Source organism: Coturnix japonica, chromosome 3 (assembly GCF_054131305.1).
Source record: "Coturnix japonica strain WE chromosome 3, WE-NBRP24, whole genome shotgun sequence".
NCBI lineage: Eukaryota > Metazoa > Chordata > Aves > Galliformes > Phasianidae > Coturnix > Coturnix japonica.
The window spans coordinates 63,837,836-63,854,247 of NC_140665.1; the positions used below are offsets into that span (position 1 = coordinate 63,837,836).

At 43.0% G+C, this 16,412-nt stretch overlaps 1 protein-coding gene across 7 annotated transcripts in view; it reads left to right on the forward strand.

Annotated features, from left to right (window-relative positions):
- SESN1 (sestrin 1) overlaps positions 1 to 16,412 on the forward strand; it is a 65,952-nt gene that overhangs the window by 29,622 nt on the left and 19,918 nt on the right. Inside the window, exon 1 of one of the 7 annotated variants that reach the window (XM_085543654.1) lies at positions 11,943 to 12,071. The exons of the other annotated variants lie outside the window; for them this stretch is intronic. The gene's annotated coding sequence lies outside the window, so the exon portion shown is untranslated. Of the gene's footprint in view, positions 1 to 11,942; positions 12,072 to 16,412 lie in introns of those variants that run through there. 7 annotated transcript variants of the gene reach the window in all.

Below are 16,412 nucleotides of genomic sequence, written 5' to 3' on the forward strand. Positions count from 1 at the left end.
AAGAGATGGTGGTGTTTGTTTGCTGCTAGGAAATGGTACCTCAAGAAGAATTTTTAATATCAGTTTCCATTCAGAATTTGTAATATCAGTTTCCATTCACTGTAGTCTTCTGTGATTTTATGAATCTGAAAGATCTCATTTTTTTCAGTCTTTTTCTGTTTTCCTGTTAAGATTTTAACAAGACTGGCATTGTGTGTATGTACCGAACTGTAATATGTGTAAATACATATCCAAAAAATCAAGCCCTCTTTCAACCTTCTCTATCATAACTTTCCTTTAAGCTGTGTATTGAGATGCCTCTTGTCTTTATCAACTCCAACTAGAGCCTTAACTATCTCTCCAGTATTTCCAGATCATTGGAGACACCAGGAAAGTCTCCATCCTCTTAAATGATCTTATCAACATAGCGTGTGGAGGACAGGTTGTTTTTGTTCTACCTGCTACTCCTATTTTATATACTTGAGGTCAAATTCGCCTCCTGAGCAGCTGATCTGTACTGTAAATGCGCAATGGAGTCTGGCAGTTCCCAGTGTTCTTTTGATAGTCTGATTTCCAAATTACTTTCCCATGCGTACATGTTATATTTTCCTTACGTGTGGGATAGCTTGCTATATTAAATTATGTTTTCATAGAACCATAGAATAAGGAAGATAGGAAAGGATCCAAAGAGATTTGTTAGATATGTCAGCATGCCCCAGGGAAGACCCAGTTACGATATCTAGGCCATGCCTGAGAAGTTCCTCTGACTGGCTTTAAGACAACCATCTGTCAAGACTCTACAGAATCTCCTTTTTCTTCTTTGTTTCCTCCTCCTTAGGTTAAATGTCTGTAGTGTTTTGGCTTTACTTCCTGTTCCCGATCTTTCTCCATCATCTTTTCTAGGCCTCAATTCTTGGTGAGAGTACAAGGTGTTGTATTCAGCTCACATCTTTGATATACATTGACCAAAATGATGGGGTATTCCTGCTGAGCAGAACAGAGGCTGGCTTCCTCTGTCTTGGAAGATAAGTTACTCCGTATGAATCACAGTACAGTATTTGGGGCTTTGTTTCTTTCATGTTTACCTCACCATGCCATAATCCTTGATGTTTCACCCTTCAAGCAGAGCGTCTCTAGCATCTTGTTTCCCCTTCCTGTCTTTGTAAGTAGATATATTACACTTCAGTAGAAACTATTTCTTAGCTGCCTCAAAGTCTTGATGCTAATGTGCTCGCTCTTCCTTATTTTCAGACCCGCTGTCCTATAGAAGAAGGCAGTTGAGAAAGGTTTGTTGAGGATCTGTCCTCACGTGTATGTCAAACTGATTTTTGGCTTTCACTCAGCTGTATGTTATCTTTCAGGCAGTTACAAACTGCTTTGTGGAATTTTTGTCAGTTTTGTTTTGTTTCAGTTTTTTTTTAAGGAATTGAAATTCAGTTGGTTCCTTTTTGTTTCCTTCTTTAAATAGAGGCACTGCTTCTTGTTTCTCTAGGTTTGGATCCTTCTCCCATTCTCTGTGGATTCTTGAAACCAGTACTGGCCAGTGCTGACTTCACTAGCCAACTGACTTGAGTCAGTTCTCTATGCATTTAAAGTGTCATTAATGAAGCTCTGCCAAAGATGTAACTTAAATTCTCTCTAGCCTGACTTTCCCTTTTCTGGTCTGATACTTCATGTCGATGTAGAGCTCTGGTGGTTAAAATAGGAAATTCAGATGGTTTTGTATGAGTAATGTTACCCTGTTATTTTCCGCTCTGCTTATTATCTCATTGCCAAATTTCAAAGCTTTTGCTTTTAATTCTAGGTTAGGAGGACAAGAGATGCTGAAATACTGAACCTGCTGAATTTCTGAGTGTTTGGCACCTCTCTGAATTTTATCACCTTTTGGGGTTATATAAATCTGTTTTTTGTAATATAGCCATATAAATTATGGTGCCTACATCACAACATCTTGGTATGTCTTGATTGTGCATGTGAGTCAAAAGAGCAGCTGTAGCAAACAGAGTGTTTTTGTTTTGTTTTTAACTATCTATAATATAGACCAAAAGAAGATAAGCAAACAATAATAATGTATCTAATTGGAGTATGGACAGATGATCCAAATGAGGCTTATTGGGATAATAACAGGTTAGCTTGGCCTCGATACCTGGACTCTTTAGCTGAATATTAGATGGCTCGTACCAGTGTTTCCCTGGACAAGCAGGAATGTGTACTTTTATTTGCCTTGACTTATTTGGATCTAATGCAAGAGCAGGAAGTCAGTGGTGGCTTTTGTTGCTGAGACCAATTTCCTTGTCAGGAAAATGCTTTAATTTTAAAAATACATGCAGTGCACACACATATGCATTCTGGTATAGCTAACACAAAAACATTTGGCTGCTCAACAGGTTTAAAACCTGCATGTAAAATATAAAAACATAAAGTATAAGAACTTCTGTGGTATAAGCTTTTTTTTTTTTTTATGGAGAAAGGACTTCTCGATCTATAAATGTGAAGTGCAGTACCTGAGTGCGTCCTACCAGCGCAATTATCTTCCACTTCATTCATTTATATCCCCTTTTTATCCGGATTGAAATCCTCTCTAACTGCTCTGTGGTAATTTTGTACCTGGGTGTACCCAAATGAGTCATACTCTTCAGCAGTCAAGTTGTGTGGCCCAAGACTGGACCAGAGGACCGAGGAGTCAGGAGGCTTTGTCAGTGAGGTTGATCCTTCAACCAGGGAAATATCTACTCACAAACCATGTGCCCAATGGATGGTATTCCTGGGAACAGGCTGATTGGCATGGCCATGTCAGTATTAAACACAGTGGCAAAATGGGTGAGTCAGACCAAGCTTAGTTATGTATGCAGTAATTTATCATCACTTTTATTTGTTTAAAATTGCAGCGTGGTTGTATTATTTCTCTAGCAGCTCAGGTAGACAAGACCTGAATTTCCAAGCTTAGCAATTAATGCTTTTTTACCTTTCCCATGCTTTTTAAATGGGGAAAGGAGAACACATCACATAGGCTTTCTCCACTGCTTTAAAACTTGTCTCACTGAGCAATGCAGCACATTCATCTTGAATAAGAAGATATAACAGATGTCAGCAGATAAGAGCGATGGACTCTTGTATTTCTTTCCTGTCCTCTCCCACTTATGCTTAATGTATGAAAATCTCATTTCAACAATAAATTGACATCGGCAGAATTTTTTGAATGCCTTTACAGGGAGCTGCTCAGTAAGCCTGGATCACAATCAAACAGCATGCAGATATTTGGATTACATGTATACTAATTTGCTAATTTGGAAGCTAAGCTTTTCATAAACTTATTGTCTGACACTGAAAGGAAGGACTGAGGTTTGGAATGTTCGGCTCTCACAGTATTGGCAGGTAGAGTCAGGTTCAAATACTTGAGCTTTTCAGACTTGTTTTCATGTTGAAAGCCCTGAGTTCCTGGCACTTATATCACACAGGGCTTTTGTTTTCGTAGCATATTCATTAGAATGAAGATTTGAAACTGAATTATGCCTTTATTATAATATACTCCTACAGTGCCTCTTATCAGATCTCAAAATGCTTACGCTTTCACAAGGAAACCGCAGCAGTAGCTGTTCTCAGGCTGACTTGACAGCAGTGCATGGACAACAGACAGTGTGTGTGCTGCAGGAGTCTGTTTTGCAAATGGTCTTCCGTACATACCCAACTCATTGGTAAAATATAAGCTAGCTTAAGTCCTGATGTAAATACATGTGCGTTGCTTATAAAAGCTTCTTATTGATTTAGTTTTATCTCTTTCTTGTTTAAGCCCTTTATAAATAGTGTTGGAAAAGGCACACACAGTTTGTGACAGTTTAACCAAAGGGATTTTAAATAATTGGTGGCAGTTTAGCTGTATGCAGTCCTTCTAGTTAAGGCTAGGAAGAGGATGCTTCCTTAGGAAATCTCATCTCCTCTCACCATGTAGTTACCTGCTGAGCACAGCAACTTACATAAACACTCACTGCCTATAGCTCCTCATGGCTCTGTGAGCTGGGTGAGTGATTTGGGTGGTGGTGGGACAGGAGTGAGAAGCATTGGCAAAAGCCAGCCGGGTTGCTTGTAGTCAGATACCATTTTTAGATGGCATAATTGCTAATAAACTGAACAGAGTGATATTGCACATATGGGTCTGGGCTGCGACTTGACCTTCACTATGGTTGGGTGTCTGCCAGGAGGTGCAGGCCTGTTTCTCACATTAAGAGACACGGTTTATTAGCTTTGCAATGGTGACAGCAGTGCTGTGATTGTACAGTTTCAGGGCCAAATCTGGCTTGTGTTCAGGCACCTTTGTTGCACTGGCACAGTCCGTGTCAGCCTGCTCCCTGCAGACATGCCCCATGCCCTTTAGACTTTTGAACCAGGTGAATTGGTAAGCTTAGCTGTATAAGTTTAAAAAGCATTTGTAAGAACTTTTGTTTATAGGCTGAGTGTATGTTATATGGGATCACTGAGATGTAATGCGGGGGCTACCTGTTAATGCTGCTTGAACAAAATTACATTTGAAATCAGTAAAAAGAACTGTTTCAGACACAAACTGAATAACAAAAAGAGCTGCCCTTGGTAAACTTCTAGTTTTGGTTAGATACAGTGCTTTGATAAATTAAAAACAATGTAAGTGGTTAGGCCCTGGAACAGGCTGCCCAGGGAGGTTGTGGATGCCCCGTCCTTGGAGGTGTTCAAGGCCAGGTTGGACGGGGCCCTGGGCAACCTGATCTAGTAAATGTGTATGTTTGGTGGCCCTGCCAGGCAGGGGGGTTGGAACTACATGATCCTTGAGGTCCCTTCCAACCCGGGTCATTCTGTGATTTAAAGAGGAGAACAACAGTGACAAATCTTTATCAGATATTTGTACAGTGGGGCTTCACACTGAGCTTGATGACATATGTAAGCATTTCTCCTTGGTGGATTAGTATGCTAATTCATATTATCATTTCCAAACAACAGATTTCAGTCATTTTCCCTAGGTATTCATTTGTTGTTGTTATGTTACAGCAGCTTCCAAACATTGCAGTCATTGATGGGGCTCCCACTGTAGTAACTGCTCCAGCGTGATGTTTTCTTTTTGCTTTTCCCTGATGAGACCAATAGCTTGTAAGGGAGAGAGGGGGAGGGAATTATCTTTCTAAGACTTTGTCTTCATGGGAAGTTACTCCTTGTAGATTGATGTGCCTGATCATCACCTAAATGGTGGCTCAGCAATTAACAGAAGTTATGATCCATAATGATGAATGAACAGCCAGTTTAACAAAGCATTGGTTCACAGATAAAAGAGAAAGACACTGTGTGCTACAGAGACCTCCAGTTTTCTTAGAATGTTCTTTCCCCATCTTTGCCATTGTACATGTATCCTCTCCCCAGAGCAAAAGTTCATAAGTCAGTCCAGGACTATGCTGGAAGGAAAAGTACTCACCTGCATTACACAACTCTGACAGAGTATTCTTTCTTATTTTTTTTTCCCCTCCCTATAAGATTGATTTTGTTATTACATAAAGGGTCAGCAACCTGTAGCATCCCTGAGCTACAGTATTCAGGCAAAGAGTATGTGAGGTGTGTGCTGAAATGTGTCAGCCCAGCTGAGTCACCCTCAGTTTCCTTCCCTCAGCAGGCTGTTCTATCTCTTTCCCTTTATTCCTACCATGGCTTTCATAAATCCAAGCGCTTGGAATCTTTCATAGGTGTTTACTTTAGACCATGTGGCTTAGCTCTCTGTGCCTCTTCCCTAAGTATCTGACAAGCTGTGCTTTAGAAATTTTTCAGACGTGCTTCTGTTAGTGGTTACCCGGATTAAATCATTGACAAATACATAATACTCTTCTGTCAAATTGTGTTCCCATCAGACAACCCAGGTAGAGTTCAATAACTGTATGTTGAAACTAAACAGCCATTCATCTTCCTATGTTACCACCAAAATAGCAACGCCCTTGGCTAAAGCTCTTTATCACTTGGCTGACACAAAGTTTTTCTCTGGAATCCTACTTAATCCAGAGCATCTATCTCCAAAATAGTATTTCTTCTGCTTTGGTGCGTATAGCAGTGCAGCCTTCAAGGAAATAATTAATTGCTGTTTTGATGGGGGGGTGCGGGGGGAAAGCATCTAAAAGCTTTTAGCAAATGCTGTAAGCCTGGTTTTGGTGGGTTTTTTATTATTATTATTTAAATAGAAGTAGTGTTGTAGCTGTGATAAGAGCAGCCCAGACTTGTGGGGAGAGGTAGTGGCTTTTCTTAGATCAGCTCATACAATTGGGAAAAGCAGATAAGCTTTTAAGCCTGATCCGAAGCAGAGCTTGCCCCCCGTGGTTTTCCAGCTACATTAGTTGGTCTAATGGAAGACGTTCCTTCTCCTGATAAACCTTATTTACTCCCAGGTGGTATCATTTTCTCTCCACCTGTCACAGATGTTTTTCAAACCAGCGACTTCATATTCAGTGAAGGAATGGATGTGTTTTAAGCATCGTAAATCAGGATGGGATAAGAACATGAGAAGTGGCTTCTGCTTTCTAAGAAACGCTGCCCATCAAAGATATATTGAGCCATAGTTCACATTCTTCCAGCTGTTTTCACAGACTTTTGGTTGTAAATCTGTCACAGTGAAGTGTCAGCATAGGATCTCAAGTCTTGATTACACTTAACAAAACATGCCATCGCTGTGGTGTTTCTAGGCAACTAACATGCACTTCATGTTGTGAATTTGCTAAAGGAGCAGCTCGATTAATCCTATGGCCCTCCTAGAGATCTTTAGCCCAAACTTAAAACCTTTGGGTTGGGGAGCTTTTGTTATAAATGTGAAGGATTTGGATATGATTTTTAAAAGTTTTTACCAATTATTTTATATTTAGAAGACTGGGAGTTTCATTTTTTTTTTTGTTTATTACTTTTGTTATTATTTTTATTAAGATGAGATTTCATTTCCTTTCATCATGGCAAGGTAACCACAAGTCAATGTCCACACACCTCTTGGACGCTGTATGTCATTTTGGGAGGAAAGGTGCTGTTTTGGGAAATGCTGTTTAGAAAAGTTATTCTTCAGAGTATGGGATGGTGAACTACCACAATCGCAAAACCTTTCTTTCACAGAATTCTTGTTCTTTCCATAAATTTCAATTATGGAAAATTCTGTAGTGGGGTGAGAAGAAGAAAAGGGAAACTCCCATAAGCCCTGTTTGTGTGTTTCTGGGCAACACAGTAAATATTCTTCATAGAATAACCTCAAGTACTGTCAAAAGCTTGTCATATTTATGTCTGTGCTGTGTTTACTCAAGCTGCCTAGGTGAGATCACTTCTGTGCTGTGTGATGGGTACGTGCCCTGCTATTAGCAGCTCTCCTGCATGAGGACCGGACTGTTGACCAAAGCCCAAACAACATCATGAGGTTACTGTGACAAAGCCAAACTGCACTTTTTTAGCTCATAGCCCTCTAACTACGTGCACTGAGGCAGAGGGCCTGTGACTAATACTCGGAAGGAGTTTCAGTAAGGCAGCTGCCTGAGTGCATTCAAATGCAAGTCAGTATATAAGGTTTAGATCGCCTTTCATATCCCTTATAGAATGGCAGTCCCATTCTTTTTGCTGCCATATAAACAGGTAAGGGCACTAAGGAACAGAGAGATGTGACTTCCTGACCTACACTGACTCTGCAGCCAAACAGAACTAAGTACCAGTAAACCCATCTTTTTTCAGCAGCAGGAACTCTCAATTAAAAGGGTGATAAGCTCTACGGAGGAATTAGTTTTGCTACATTTATTTTCATCTCCTTAAGGTAGATTGCCTGGGTTTGTCCTCCAAAGTAAAAGCTGGACTTAAAGATGGACTTTAACCATGTTGCTGCAAAATGAATAGTCACAAACATGTTTTGAATGACCACGTCAGTGTTACTCTGCAGGATATGAACCCGTACTTGTAAAATGCAACGATTAACACGCATGAATGCCAAGGGGACTCAGTAACTAGATAACAGTTGTGTGATGAAATCTGTTGAAGGAGGCACACAACAGTATTAAAGAAGAGCTTTTTCTTTCTCGCCTACATGGAGATACAGGAGGTGAGAGAAGTTCCTGCTAACACAACAGTTTCACGCTCCAGCAGACCAGTGGAAGCAGGGCTGTGCTGACTTACAGTAAAACTGCATTTAGAAGATTAGCTCTGCGGTCATCAAAGTTAGGGAAGTACATCTCCATCAGAATCTGAATGTTTTCTGTGGTTTACAAAACGCAGTAGGTAAGCTGATGAGCCATTTGAATCTCCCTAGGGCTGTTGTACACTGATGTTCTTCATTTCCGCCTAGATTTGCATGGAGGGCAATGTACTCGCAAATATCCACAGCTTGTTTGTTTCTTGAATACAACTCCACTTCCCAGTGGAATACTGTATTCTTCCATAAGCGATATTCTGGTTATGTTTATGTAATTCCTTGGAGGAAAAAAAAAAAAAAGAAAGCATCAAATGATAATCATCACAGATAAGCAATCAGAATATGTTTACAGCGTGTTTTGTGGTGCTGTGTTGGGCGCACCTGCACTAGCTCTGGCAGGCAGATCGGTGCAGGGAAGGGCTGCACAGGGATAACCTCAGGTCCCAGAAGCTTGGTTTTGCTGACTTGCACCACTCCCCTGAAATGGGATGCTGATTGCAGGGCCTACTTACTGAGCGGTGCTTCTCGGTGCTCTGTGTCACGGCTAAACAGACTGTGCTCAAGTCAATGGCCCAGATTTTTGCGAGGCTCTTTCATAAAGGTCTTATTGTACCCTGGATGAGACCAAAGGAAGCAAATGAAATGTTAAGCTGTGTTATGGGCTATGGGAAGCAAGACAAGAAGTGGTATTGTACCTTCTCACCTTGAATGCTCCTTAGCTTTGGCTGTCTTACAAAAGGCACATCAGAAATAGGCAACTTCTACCCAGAACAGGCTGGAGTTTGGAGCAAAGATGAGAAAGAATAGCGGAGGGATTAATGGAAAAAAGAACTAGCTGTATGTTCCCATCTTCTTATTCGAAGTAGTGATGCAGAAACTGAAAGCTTTAACAACTTTTGTCTATAGCAGAATGATAGGGGATGCTTCTGAGTTGAGAAAAAACATTAAAGCCAGCTTCTCCTCTCCTACCCATTGCTCCTCCTCCCAGAAATCCCCACTTGCCTCCCCCAGTGTCAATATTTAAACTAGTTCAGTTGAGGGTAAGCAGTTACAGAAATCTGGCAGAGAACAGCAAGATCATCTGTTACATAAAGGAGGGAAAACACCGAGTTTCGTGGCATGTCTGGACACACTCTTGCAATTTAGCAACTCAAGGAACTGGGGCTATTTAGTCTGGGGAAAAAGAGGCTGAGGGGGGACCTTATTGCTCTCTTCCAGTATCTGAAAGGTGCTTACAGTGAGAGCGGGGCAGGTCTCTTCTCACTGGTGACAGGTGACAGGATGAGGGGAAATGGCCTCAAGCTTAGGTTGGATATCAGGAAACACTTCTTTACAGAAAGGGTTGTTGAGCACTGGAATAGGCTCCCCAGGGAGGTGGTTGAGTCACCATCCCTGATGTGTTTAAAAACAGTGTGGATGTGGTGCTCAGGGACATGATTTAGCAGAGGGTTGTTAGAGTTAGAGCACTATGGTCAGGATGATCTTTAAGGTCTTTTCCAGCCTGAGCAATTCTGTGATTCTAACTCATGCCTCTTTTCGGTATCTGTTCCTGATTAGAATGCTACATGATGATTTTTGAGTAAGTAGCTATACAGGGGGAAAGGGATGGGACAGTATAGCTCCAAGCACCACGCAGGCATTAAATAGGCCTAACTTGGAGCCTGCCTCAGCAGCTATGCCCACTGCTTCTTGCCTATCAAAAGTCTTTGTTTGGGGACTTAACTGTTGGTGTTAAATGGTGTTAGCAGGTACGGCTACATCATTAATCGCTGGCCTGCAGTGTTAGGTTGTGGCATTTTTGTGTTGCTAGTGCTGCATGAACCTGTTATGTAACCAGCTGGAATTGTTCCAACCTTGGGTGAGTGTTTGTCCAAAGAGAAAGAAAAAAACAAATACAGTAGCCACAGTGCAAGGAATAGGCCGCCGCTTTTTTTTCACGTTGAATTTGTGCTATTCTGTTGGCCAGCAGCTCAGCTTCATGACAAAACTCGATAGCTCGGTTCTAAGAACTGCATCTATCTGCAGAGTTTACTTAGCAAAGCTCTCAGGCCACTGGGAGGGATTTAGTTGCAGTTTGGTCGCACAAATAACAGCTTGCTTTTTGTGAAGCCCCTGCCCCCTACCTTCAAACTTTCACCGTCTGAAACTTGAGTGAAGTTGCTCTGTTTAGCAGTCACGTAACAAACCTCATCCCCACAAACTGCTTCCAGTCTGAGGTGCTTAGTTTCCATCAATTGCTGATGCAGGACATGACAACTCATGCAGCAGCTGTTCTGGTGAGTGCTTACTCACCTGTACTAAGGGAGTGGACCGTCCCCAAGTCAGACAGGTAGAGGAATGCTTCTCCTGAGGACTCCTTAGCACAAGATGCTCTTCCTTACTCTTCCCCATCCTTCAGTTTCATAATCTGCCTTTTGCCCTCACTGACCAGCAGATCCAGCTGCCAGACACTGACAAGAAGCGCAGCCTTATTTCTTCTTTGAAATGTACAGAATGCAAAGGGAGAGTTTTTAAGCTTACCCTTCAGAGGCAAAAGGAAGTTGTGGTGTGATGCTGGCTGAAACTCAGTCTGCACTTAGTGACCTCATGCCAGTTTCAGATTCATAATAACGTGCTCAAAGCCAGGGAAATTCTGGCAGACTTTATGTTTTCTGGGGCAACTCAGACGTTCTCACTTTCTGAGGGCTCCTGATAATGAACCACCAACAAAATAACAACCTGTTCTTGTAGTGCAAGAGACCTCACAGCAATAGCAGCAACTTTTGGCACAGCAGACACCAGCCTCCCAAACCTTGAAGCAAGGTGAAGTTTAGAGGGGTGCTGGGGGGTCTGCTTTGCTTGTGGGCATTGAAGCTCTAGTATGTCACTTCATTTCCTTTCACAGCTCTAGTTCTCTTGTCATGGAAGAGCTGAGATGTCCTCATTTGGGAGGAAGTGAGGGCAAGAGAGCCTGAAAACCATAAAACATCAGAAAAATGTTATCCTGATTTATGCTGGTATTGCCTGGTTTTGACTGACCAAGCACGGCTTTACGTTTCTGTGCTTGCTGGAACTTGACTGTGCTCTGCAGAGAGGGGAGCCTCTATTCTCAGTGTGGCACTACCAGGTAACCACTGTGCTCACAGCAATAGAGACACAGTGGAGAGAGAGGTGAAAGCGAAGGAGGAGATGAGGTAGGAAGGAGAAAGCTGAGAGGGAATTCAGCTTGCAACTGAACTGTGGTAGCATGCGCTGATCTGAACCTAAAGCCCAGCTGTTCTATGGAGGTTTTCAACCCTCTTAGGTGTCTACTTCATGAACTGCCTTTTCTGTTCTGAATTTTGTGACCACATTTGCTGAACCAAGGAAGAAGTTTGTGTGCAAGCCATCGGTATCGTCTAAACATAAAGTGTTCCATTATCCACAGTTGATCTGCTCTTGTCAGCCTGCTCTCCGTGTTTGGCTGTACTAGGTGCTTTTCAGCAATACTGAGCAAAGGCAAAAGCTGGAAAATAATTGCAAAGCACGGAACAGATGTGTTAATTCCTAGAAGAAGCAGCACAGAGAAATTAACCAAAAACCTTGGAAGCGCTCCTTCTGGGCCTTTCCACACCCACTGTAACTGTTCAGTCAGCGTTCAGGCTGGGGTAAGGGCAGCTAAGATGGCTTCCTCAGCTCGGTGTGAACTGCTCCTGATAAGCACCAACCCACAGAGGTGAAGTGTTTTTCCACCTCACAACCTGAATGCTTTCCAGGGTAATGTACGCGTGCACATTAACATTGGACGTTGTTACCAGACTGAAAATATGCTCTGTTTCTCCTGGCAGCTCACTTAAATCTTCAGATCTGTTTTGTTGACTCCATGAGCCTTTCACAACACGCTGTTGGCTACAAACTCCCTGAGAAGCTGCCCACTCCCTTTGCCCCATGAGACAACTGGGAACAACAACACAGGGTAAAGGTTGGTGTGATCAGCAAGTTCACAGTAGTGTCATGCAATAGCAGAGCCTCATGTTTTTGTGAGGAGAGGAGGGAAGCTGTGTTTTTAGTAAAAGAAGCTTGTATAATACATATGGGAAAAGTACATGCAGCTGTATTTCTGCACATTTGATGGCGATTGAAATAGAACAGTAAATGCAAGTAAACATCTAGTGATACTGCACTGTTTGACAAAGAAAACATGAAAAAGGAGTGCAGGAGGTATTTGCTTGCCAACTTCGGGCTTCTGTTTCTCCTGCAGCTCTTGATGATATCCCAGGCTTTTCAATGGGCTGTGGTCCTGCCCATGCCCTAGGTGCTGAGGCTTGTCTGCAGCTGTTCTTGACTGAGAGCTGTGGGTCGGTAACTCACAGCATGAAGGTGATTGCTTGAAGATTGGCTTGAATGCCTTTGCATGCACCATTCCTTACTGGTGTGCTTTTTTTTTTCTAAGAGTTTTGCCTAGTGACTTGTTTGTAGCTGTTCTGTTTTAAGAGCTGAATACATGTCAAAAAGCTGGCGTGCAGAGCAGTGCAATAGCAGGGCTGTAGGATGACTGGAGCCTGCACCTTTCTGTCATTCTTATACCCAGAGGCCTTCTCAACTCGCCCTCTCTTAGAGAGGAATCTTGTGATTCTTCTGCAGTCAGACCTGGCCTCCTGCCATCTATTCCATACATGCTGGTTGCTTATTGCCAGGCAGGCTTGTCTGTGCTTGAGGATTGTAGCGTTCCTCTCTTGGGAAACTTGTGGCCAGTAAGGCTTTCTTAAAACAAAGGATCATTTGTTGATATATACAGCAACAATTCAGAGGCAAGAATGCTGAGCCAAAGAATCTAAATGTATGTTTTGTTTTACGTGAGCGTCTGTCTTGTTAAAAGGCAGAGCAGACAGTTGTGTTGGTTTTTTCTCACAAGCAAATGCCCTCGCAGAAAGTTGGTCTGGTCTTAGGACCCCATAAATAGCACTGACATTACCCACATACATTCCTGTCCCTTCTGCCTCTGCTTTCCTCTCCTCTCCTGGATGATTGTATAGACAGGGGAAAAAGGAATTTGATCGCTTGTGGCTTCTGGTGGTTGGTTGGGAAGGCTCTGTGAAATGACTGCTGTGTGCATACACCCGGGCCTATGTCTTCCTTGCGAAGGAGCGGCACTGATCTCTCTGGTGACTGACAGAACCTGAGGGAACGACATGGAGCTGTGACAGGAGAGTCAGGTTGGGTGTTAGAAAAAGTTTCTTTACCAGAGGGTGGTTGAGCCCTGAAACAGGCTCCCAGGGCAGTGGTCTGGACGAAGCTCTCAGACATACGGTCTGAGTTTTGGGTGGTGCTGTGTGGAGCCAGGAGCTGGGCTCCTCAATCCCTTCCAACTTGGGATGTTCTGTGACTCTAGGTGTCACACACAGACCTACATGCAATAGCAGGGTGGGCAGGCTGTGCCCTGTGAGCTACGTGCATTCTGCACGCACTGGAGCTACTTTTTGTGGCTTTTGTATTCCCAGAATTTGTTGAGCTACATCGTGTATGCTGGGCTGCCTGGGCTGTGCCTGCATCCCCCTCCAGAAACACAGGGCCTCTATCCAATGACTTTATATTGAGTCTCCCCTTGGGAAGCAGCTTGCCCTGGCTTCTTTCTTCTTCCCTCGGTCATTTGGAGCAGCTACTTTTAGGAAGTGTTCACAGCTGTGGAGACTTTGTCCAATTGGTATCTGTGAAATAGAGCAAAGTCCATCGCTCCTAGTATATTTGCTGTACAGAAGAGGACTTAGCATGTGTAAGAACAAAGAAATGGTTCTGCATACAGCTCAGTGGCAGGCTGGCTTGTCTTGGGCACCGTGAGCAAGCTTTCCAAGCTCTGCAGAGCTCTGGGATCTACAGAGATGTTGAAACATTGCTGCGCTAAGCAGAGTTTAAGTGTATAACCAAGCACTCATCAGTAGTGTTTGGAAGCCCTCAGTGCCCACCCTGGGGCTCCTCAGAGCTGCCTCTTCTACTGGGTACAGGGCAGGGATGGTCCTCAGGGGGCAGGTAGCTCCCTGCTGGGCCCACAGGGACCTGCAGCAATCGTGGGTGGAGGATAATTGGGTTTTTTTAACTGCCATAATTAGATAAATGATGTGGGATAACCTTCTAGGATTATGCTGCTTCATTTTTGTGCTTTTTTGCCAAGATAATGTTCTACATGAGTTGATAAATCCTATGGTATTGCTGTACTTGGCTCTGTATATTAAATACAGAGATGGAATCAATCAGTCTCGAGGAACTGAGAACCTTACAACATCAAGATAGGTCAGAAGATGCTAGGAGGAATGCAGCTTTATGGGCATATGGATTTTTGTACTAATGAAGGTCTGATGGCTTTCCCAAGCTCACAAACTTAGATAAATACCACGCATTGTGTGGTTCACAGTTAGACCATGGAAACTGAAAGTAACACGACTGATATTTGTTTTCCCATCTTCTGCTCTGTTAAGACATGTGCCTTACAGTGCAAAGTGTCTGAAAGCCACAAAACACTTCCCCAAACTGCTCTTACTGATTTAAGGGTCCCTGAATCTCTAGGAGTGCTTCCCATATTCGTTTGGTACCGTTTCATTTGATTTTATCTGACCTTAACAATCGAACTCTAGAAAAACAGCTGAGAATCTGGAAGCGTGTTGGATGATGTGACATTCTTTCTTTGCATTCTGTCCTTGTCACCTGTAGGTTTTTATAGCAGGACACTGGCACTGCATCTGAGGCTATTTTGGGGGTCAAATGCAGTTCTAATGAAACAGGGAACTAATCCACATAGAGATGATTCAGCCGGCCTCCTCTTGCTTTGAAGGGGCGCATTTGCATTGTGTGAAAGGTTTTGTTTGCAGTAGATTGCCCGGAGTGATAAGGCAACTTCCATCCATGTAGGACAGGCATTCCGGCAGCATCTTCACACAAACAGTGGTGAAGAACAGCCTGACAGCATTCCAAATAGTGTAGCAAATAAGGTATTGCATTATCTCCTTGCTCTTAATTGAATCAATTACAAGGACTTGGAGATGCAGACAGTTCCCAAGGGTGAATTTTCACTCAAGCAAGAAAGGTTATTTGTCTCCTTACATCCTTCATCTCAGGTAGAAAGTGCCTGAGAAAGAGCAAAATGGATCCCAGCCCCAAGTGTGTGAAGTGCCATGGGTGTTTCTGTGGCCTGGCAGTCTGGAGAGACCAGGGACCTCTGTAGGCTAAACCTGGTCAGCTATATGTTTCATTTAAGAAAAGGAAAATGTTATAAACTCCAACTACCCTCTTTTACTAAGGAAAAGTGAGGGGAGGTTAAAACTCAAAGTTTATTTACTCCTGAGAGAGTGTGCAGGGCAGTTGGCCTGTAGAAGAGCCCATATTTCTGACATGGAACGTTCACAGCGAGCCAGGCAAACAACTCCTGTAGCTCAGTTGCTGTTTATCAGCATCAGAGGAGCTGTGTACATTCACACACACACACACACACACAAAAAAAAAGGGAAAGAATAATCTAGTCAGGCATTCTTTCAATCTGTTAAGCTTTAATCTGCCTATTTGGAGTAGTCTTTGTCATGGTTTTGTAATTTTGTAATTTTGCTATCAGTATTCCACATCATAACATCATGTCAAGTATGGATACTTCTGTTGAATGTGCAGACCACAGAAGAAGACTACATATCCCAGAGAACAACAGGAGTAACAATAAGTCACGGGACCAGGACTCTATATAATCTCGTTCCCAGGCTGGAGTGCCCTCCTTCTTCTCTCGAACTTCTCGGAGAGTGGGAAGCGTTCCAGCCGTGTCGCCTAGAGTTCACAGTAGGCCTCTCGGTTTTCGGAGACTCTCTCTCTCTGTTTCGTTCGATTTGTTAGTTTTAATTATATTATATTGTGTTAGCTTGTATTTCGATATCATATTTAGTAAAATAAGTTTTTCCTCCTTAGATTGTCGCTGTTTTATCCCACTCCCCTTTTTCCCCTCCTTTCCGGGCCCCGGGGGGGGGGCGTGGGGTGGCTTCCCCTGTCACGGGCATAGGTAAATCTAACTAACCCGTGACAGATTTTTTGGTGGAGAATGCGGGCATAGAGCTTTTTAGCTTTTAGAACAACTCTCTCTTTGCTCTTAAAGAGCTTCGTTACGGGAGTGTTGGGAGTGTTATCTTTCCGTAGCTGCTCACGGAGAACGTGACCTTGAAATACCAGACAAATTGTCAACATTAAGGGCTGCTGTACATTCTCAGCACTGCTATCTAACTTTTGTGTAGAAAACAAAGGGATTTCTTTCTCCCTTAGAGCAAAGCTAGCTAGCTCTGACTTTTACAGAGCC